The 7,500-nt window shown below is 42.5% G+C and overlaps 1 long non-coding RNA gene across 1 annotated transcript; it reads right to left on the bottom strand.

Moving 5' to 3' along the window:
- Positions 1-4,550: 4,550 nt before the first annotated feature.
- On the bottom strand, positions 4,551-5,213 carry LOC145609567 (uncharacterized). The gene is made up of 3 exons (XR_014106036.1): positions 5,140-5,213; positions 4,996-5,058; positions 4,551-4,606 (listed from the first exon to the last, which is right to left on the bottom strand). It is a non-coding gene; the product is annotated as an uncharacterized LOC145609567 (long non-coding RNA).
- Positions 5,214-7,500: the final 2,287 nt, after the last annotated feature.

Raw genomic sequence — 7,500 nt, 5'->3', positions numbered from 1 at the left:
AAAGGGAGGTAAGTGTTGGGACGATGGGAAAGAACAAGGAGGCCAGCGCATCACAGGTGTTCGAAGGTGAGGTTGAGGCCATGCCTCAGGCCTTCTAGAAGCTTGAGAAGCGAGTGCATAAAGGCGACGAGAAGACAGCCAAGCTCGAATTAGCCATGGGGTGCTTGTCCGACGCCATTGGCAAGGTAGAGCTTGATGTGTCAGCGCTCAAAGATCAAGTGGTTGACTTAGACAACCGACTTGAGGATTTGGGCTTGGAACGCACGACGGAGGCTCACACACTCGCTAATCAAGCCGTGGAGAAGTTGATGTGCGAGCTAACCAAGTTACGGGAGGAGTTCTCGGGGGAGCTCCTCGCTTTAAAGAAGGAGAACGAGGTTCTCAAGGAGGAACTCGCTCTTTGCCGTAAGGCAGCGGTAACCGGGGGAGTTACCATTAACGCGGGGCCTAAGATGGAGGTCCCCAAGCCACAAAAATTCCATGGGAAGCGAGATGCACGGGAAATTGATAACTTCCTATGGGGCATCGAAAAATACTTCGACGCTATGCGCTTGGAGAGTGGTGATTCCAAGATCAACGCTGCCACCATGTATCTTGGAGATGATGCCATACTCTGGTGGAGGCGCCGTGAGTTAGATATCAAGAAGGGGACTTGTTCCATTAGCACTTGGGATGAGTTCAAGAAGGATTTCAAACGACAATTCTATCCAGAGAATGCCAAGAAGCTCTCGATGATGAAGCTGCGAGACCTCAAGCACAACAGCACCATCAAGGAGTATATTAAGCAATTCTCCACGTTGATGCTCGAGATCGATGACCTCTAAGAGGAGAATCAACTCATCTATTTCATTGGAGGGCTGCAACGTTGGGCCCAGCAAGAGGTGGAAAGGAGGAATGTGCAGACACTTGCTGAGGCCATCGCCGTGGTCGAGTCCTTGCTCGAGTTCAAGGATTCCAAGAAGGATAACAAGGGTGGTAGCAATAGGGGAAAAGGTGGGGGAGCTAAACCCACCTACCGAAGCAGTAGCAGCAGCAACAACCGGTTCGAGAGGAGGGACAAAGACAAAGGCAAGGGCCAATCATCTACTTCTTCCTCGGATAAAAGCAAGCATCGCGACTGCTTCCTATGCGGAGGGCCGCATTGGGCTAGGGAATGCCCAGGACGACAAAGGCTCAATGCCATTATCTCTTCGGGTGGCGAGTCGACGGGAGACGAAGCGCAAATGGGGTCGTTGCGCATCATGGGAAGTGTCAAGGCTACATTCGAGGCCGAGGGGTGCAACGATGTTGTCAAGGTAAGCACACTTCCCCGCCCAAAGGGAAAACTAATGTTTGTTGAAGCATTGGTGAATGGCAGGGCTTCCAGGGCACTTGTTGATACGGGTGCCTCACACAATTTCATCGCCAAGGAGGAGGCGAGTAAATTGGGGGTCAAGTATACCAAGGAGCCAGGCACATTGAAGACCGTAAATACCTCACCAGTGCCCATCCTTGGTATTGTTAGAAATGTGCCTCTTTGTTTGGGAGAATGGAGTGGCACCGTCGACCTCACCGTCGTCAACATGGACGACTTCTCTCTTGTGCTGGGTCTAGAGTTCATGGACTCGGTGAGGCCGTTCTCATTTGAAAGGGACGGGTCGATGACTATTGTGAAGGACCAGGGAGCATGGTCCGTCCCTATCACTCGGGAGGAGGTCAAGGCCAAGATGATATCGGCCATTCAGCTGGAAAAAGGCGTCAAGAAGGGTCAAGAAACATTCTTGGCCACACTAGTCGAAGATGAACCTTGTGGGGGCGAGGTTCCAACAGAAGTTGCCGGAGTGCTTGAGGAGTTTAAGGATGTGATGCCTCCGGAGCTACCCAAAAGGCTTCCCCCTCGAAGGGAAGTTGATCATGATATCGAGCTGGAGCCAGGGGCTAGACCTCCAGCCATGGCACCCTATCGGATGGCACCACCAGAGCTTGAGGAGCTAAGGAAGCAACTTAAGGAGTTGCTAGATGCAGGGTTCATTAGGCCATCCAAAGCACCATTTGGAGCGCCTGTGCTTTTCCAACGAAAGCATGATGGGAGCTTGCGGATGTGTATCGACTACCGGGCTTTGAATAAGATAACGGTGAAAAATAAGTATCCAATCCCGCTAGTCGCTGATCTCTTCGACCGACTTGGAAGAGCCAGGTACTTCTCAAAACTTGATCTCAGGTCGGGCTATTGGCAAGTGCGCATCGCCGAAGGCGACGAGCCTAAAACGACGTGCGTCACTCGGTATGGGTCTTTTGAATTCTTGGTGATGCTTTTTGGCCTCACCAACGCCCCGGCCACATTTTGTACATTGATGAATAGAATTTTCCAGCCTTTTCTTGATAAATTTGTCGTTGTCTATCTCGACGATATCGTCGTGTATAGCGACGATCTAACAAGCCACTTGGAGCATTTGAGACAGGTGTTCCAAGTACTCCGGGAGAACGAGCTCTATGTGAAGAAAGAGAAGTGCTCGTTCGCCCAAGAAGAGGTGTCTTTCCTAGGGCACCGTATCAGGGCTGGAAAGATCATGATGGAGCATGACAAGGTGCGCTCCATCAATGAATGGGAGGATCCCAAGAACGTCTCAGAGCTACGTTCTTTCCTTGGGCTTGCAAACTACTACAGGCGATTCATTAAGAGCTATTCAGCACGAGCGGCACCACTGACTGATCTCTTGAAGAAGAAGGTGCAATGGTGCTGGGATGATAAATGCCAGGCAGCCTTCGATGACTTGAAAAAGGCGGTCACCGGAGAGCCTATCTTGGCCTTGCCAGACTACTCTAAGCCATTTGAGCTACATACGGATGCCTTCGATTTTGCTATTGGAGGGGTTCTCATGCAAGAGGGGCATCCAATTGCCTATGAGTCTCGCAAGCTGAATGACACCGAGAAGAGATATCCGGTGCATGATAAGGAAATGACGGCGATTATTCATTGTTTGCGGATATGGAGACACTATCTCTTGGGGGGTCGGTTCACCATCATGACCGACAACGTAGCAACAAGCTATTTTCAAAATCAGAAGAAGCTCAGCCCCAAGCAAGCTCGGTGGCAAGACTTCTTGGCCGATTTTGATTATGTGATGGAGTACAAGCCAGGAAGGGTCAATGTGGTTGCTGACGCTCTTAGTCGCAAGGCCAACTTTGCTAGTGCTAGCAGTGTCGCTAGCAACGTCCTTGGGCGGATCAAGGATGGATTGGAGCATTATTCAATGGCCAAGGGGCTCGTTGACTTGGCCAAAGAAGGGAAGACCCGACGGTTTTGGGTAGAGGATGGGGTACTCTTCACCGTCGGAAGACGCATCTACCACTACTACAAAAGGCGTGTTTTTTAGACGCTTTTTAGCCTTATTTTCGACACTAAAAAGCGTCGCAAAATTTTCTCTCGACGCTTCTAAAAAGCGTCGAGAAAAAGTGAGTGGAGAATTTTGTTGGACATCAAAAAGCGTCGCGAATCTCAACGCTTTATTGTGTCTAACTTTTTATACGAAGTGTCACAACTTGCAACAATTGGCGCACTTTCTTAACTTTGGCGATGCTTTTTGTAGTCAAGAATCTTAGGATTGGTGACGCTGTTTTATGTCCAGATTTTCATACATTTGTTGTCTAACATTTGGCACGCTTTTCCTGTCCACGTTTTCTAATTTGGGGACGCTTTATCTTGTCCATATTCTTTTTAAAAAAAATATCAAAAATATTAAATTAAAATATTTCATTCACTGATTTCTAGTATACTAATATATATTACCAAAAATTTTAAGAAGTACAACAAAATTATACCGAAATTTTTATATTGCATTTAAATATATTATAGCAAACATACAATATCTCATAGTAATGAGTTTCTATTACAACAATTATAATTGCAACTTAGAATTCATTCGTGACTAGTTGTAGTGGAACAAATTCCGAATCACTAATTGAAATCTATATACTAATGCTAACTACAGAAATTACTACAAAGAAAATGAGAAAATTATCATACGGTTGAAAGTTTTAGCTCGAAGGTAAACCTAAATTTTCCATACACATAGTTAATAAAATCCAGTGCAGCCCTGACTTCATCCTTCACATGAATTTATGCAAACACAAGTTAGTATTTGGCACATGCAAAAGTAACATATTCAATTTACAACCATCAGCAGATCCAACTTACTTGGCCTTCTCTATAGAAGATATGAGCATCACCCTGAAACAGGAAGATAAATATTAGGACCAGATCAGCAATTAAACCACATGAATTGCAAAAGATTTAGGGATCAAAACAATGGCAACATGAAAGCTTTGTGAAACCATCACAGTATCACGCTTAGCAACTCGCAAAGAAGAATTGATGATGAGGTTATTTTAGGGGACACCACAACCTCCCCTTAGCTTATGTGTAGTAGATTCTATTTGTGAATCATTAATCAAGAATATATTGACAATAAATTAATATCTAAAGAATATACCAGCAAACTAATCAAATTGATAATTGTACAGTGAGATATACAATGAGAATCATTAATCATAACCAAGAATTATTTTTGGACAGAAGTTCCTGCATTTTCTGGTCCGTAGCTTGCATTCAACAACTTCCATTAGTCTGACAAATAGAATTACATATGAGATTCTTATTGTGCTACACTGTTAAAAAACATGACTGACTAATAGTCTAAACTTTATAAAATATAAAATAAAATTAAAAAAGACGAAAAAGAATAACTAAATCATTTGTGTTAATTGAAATTAGCTGATAAGTGCTTCTAAGTTTTAATTATCTAGATTGGATGAGTTGGACCATGTCCTCACTATAATCAAGATGCTTGTGAAAAAGAAAATATTAGAAAACCAACATAAAATGATAGTGTTTTTGTCATAAAGCATGCTACACCACTAACAACAATGAAGAGCACTACATGCTGCTTAAAATAACTAGCATAATCAAAGGCATGGATATTTGATAAAGCCAACAACTTGAATCAAGAGCCCTACCATTTCACGAGGAGATCAGCAAAAATGATGCAGTGCTTCTTAAAATTAATCCAAGCCAAGCAACTGTCACGAATAGACAAAGAAAATCATTTGCATCTTCCAATTGCAATAAATAAGAGTCTTGCTTAAAAGAAGTAGACATACCTCAATCATCATGCTGGCTGAGAATACGGTGGAGACAGAGTAACAGCACTTCGATCAACAGAAATTATAGGTCGTGTCGACAAGGCTGCTGATCTGAGGGACTATCTCTTTCTGAAGGGTTTAAGTCAGATCTGGTAGTAACAGATAAGTCAGAAGCAACATTTTTGATCCTCGCTGAAGGTGGTTTTGCATCTCCCTTACTAACTTGACCAGTGAGCCCTGCATTCGACTATAATAAATAAAAAAAAAATGTAAAGAAGCTCACATTTTAAGAAAGAGTTTAAAACTTTAAAAGCAGCCTATTAACAGAAAGAGTTTAAAATTATTTTAGGTGGAACTTTTAATCAGAAGTTGCAAGATGATAATATGACTAGAACCGAAATTAAATTGTAAGAAGCAGGAAGTTCAAGGAAAAGATTATGCAATATAAAATTATAATAAAAATGCAATATATTTCTCACAATTAGTACTTAAAATGGCCAGTTTTTTTTTATGATTGACTATAAATATATTTTGCATTTTTCCAAGCAGATGAAGAAGGTTCATGAGTACTAATTCTTGAACAGATTTGTGCCCTAGCCTCGTAGATGTAGTCACATCACCTAAATTCAAAATTGAACTAGCTAAGCCATTTTCTATTTAGTTAACAATAAATACTTGAAAAAAAAAATGATATTGATGCAAACAAAGATATAACAAGGCAGAAAACATACCTAAAGATTTTGTCTCAAAGATACAACCATGCTTTCTAATCATGCATTCACAACAACAGATTCAATAACATGCATAATCAAAATTTATGTTAATCAATTCACGATATGTCAAACAAAAACTAATCGAGCATACAAGCTAATATATTTCCAAGATCACTGGTGGGAGTGACCAAAACACGACCACCTTTTCCAGCCATAGTCAGAATTTCAACAGTGTTCTCCGGATTAGACTACACGAAATCAATCAATAACATAAAAACCCATCAAGTAATATTCACAATTAACTACCAAATTCATAAAAAAAAAACCATTGATAACAAATTGAACCCCCAAATTGTAAATTAGGGTTTAAAAGAAGTGAAGAGAGAGAAAGAAAACCTGAGTTTTAGCGCCGCGGATGAGATTAATAGCATCAGAAAGAGCTTGAAATCTGGTGGGCGAGTAATCACCATTACGCATCCACTCTGAATTGACGATGCATGCAGATTATAGTCGCCTGAAAATTCCAATAAAAAAGGGGGAATAATAGAATGTCAATAAAATTGAAAACCCTAATTTTGAAATAATTTTGGGAAGCAATTTAATATGAGATTGAGTAGAAGGCAAAACCTCGAGCACCATGATTAAGAAGAGGAGAGAAAATCCAGAAATTGAGAGATCGAAGAAGAGGATTTCAATGACGAAGGATTTTGTGTTGAGGTGCTGAGATTTAAGAGTTAGAGAGAGAGAGAGAGAGAGTTATGCGTGTGGTACTTTGGGTATATTCATGGGTATAAGCCGGTTTTTTACATTTCTTTTTTTTCTGTTTAATTTTCCTTGGGTTGCCTTGAGTCACGTGCAAATCATACGAATTTGTGGACGTTTTTTCTTGTCAAGAATTGATTCGACACATAAAAGCGTCGAAAATAAGCGGGAATTTATTTTTACGTGGACACCCCATACACAACGTCGAACCAATAGCGTCCAAAAACTAAGGGATTTATAGTAATGTACGTGCCTAAGTGGGACAACCTTAGGCGCGACGTTTTAAAGGAGTGTCATTATTCTCTATGGGCAGGACACCCAGGCATCCAACGCACCATGGCACTCTTGGAGGAGATCTATTATTGGCCTCATATGCGAGACGATATTGAGGCAAATGTCAAGACTTGTCTTGTGTGCCAGCAAGACAAGGTGGAGCAACGAGTGCCGGCGGGTCTGTTGCAGCCATTGCCAATTCTGGAGAAGCCTTGGGAAAGCGTCTCATTGGATTTCATATCAGCCTTGCCCAAGTCAGACGGGTGTGGCTCAATAATGGTGGTCGTCGATCGCTTTTCGAAGTATGGCACTTTCATACCGGCACCAAAGGATTGCACCGCGGAGCAAGCCGCTAAATTGTTCTTCAAGCATGTGGTGAAGTACTGGGGCTTACCGCGGAGCATAATCAGTGATAGGGACCCAAGGTTCACCGCCGAATTCTGGACGGAGTTGTTCAAGCTCCTTGGGTCAGGGCTTCATTTTTCAACAAGCTTTCACCCACAATCAGATGGGCAGACGGAGAGGGTGAATGCTTTGCTCGAGTTATATCTGAGGCACTATGTGAGTGCCAATCAGCGAGATTGGGCGAAGTTCATGGATATAGCCCAATTCTCTTTCAATTTACAAAGGT

This window comes from Chenopodium album, chromosome 3 (assembly GCF_948465745.1).
Source record: "Chenopodium album chromosome 3, dcCheAlbu1.1, whole genome shotgun sequence".
Classification (NCBI taxonomy): domain Eukaryota; kingdom Viridiplantae; phylum Streptophyta; class Magnoliopsida; order Caryophyllales; family Amaranthaceae; genus Chenopodium; species Chenopodium album.
Note: the sequence above shows the minus strand (reverse complement) of the source record. Positions and strands in the feature narration are given on the sequence as shown.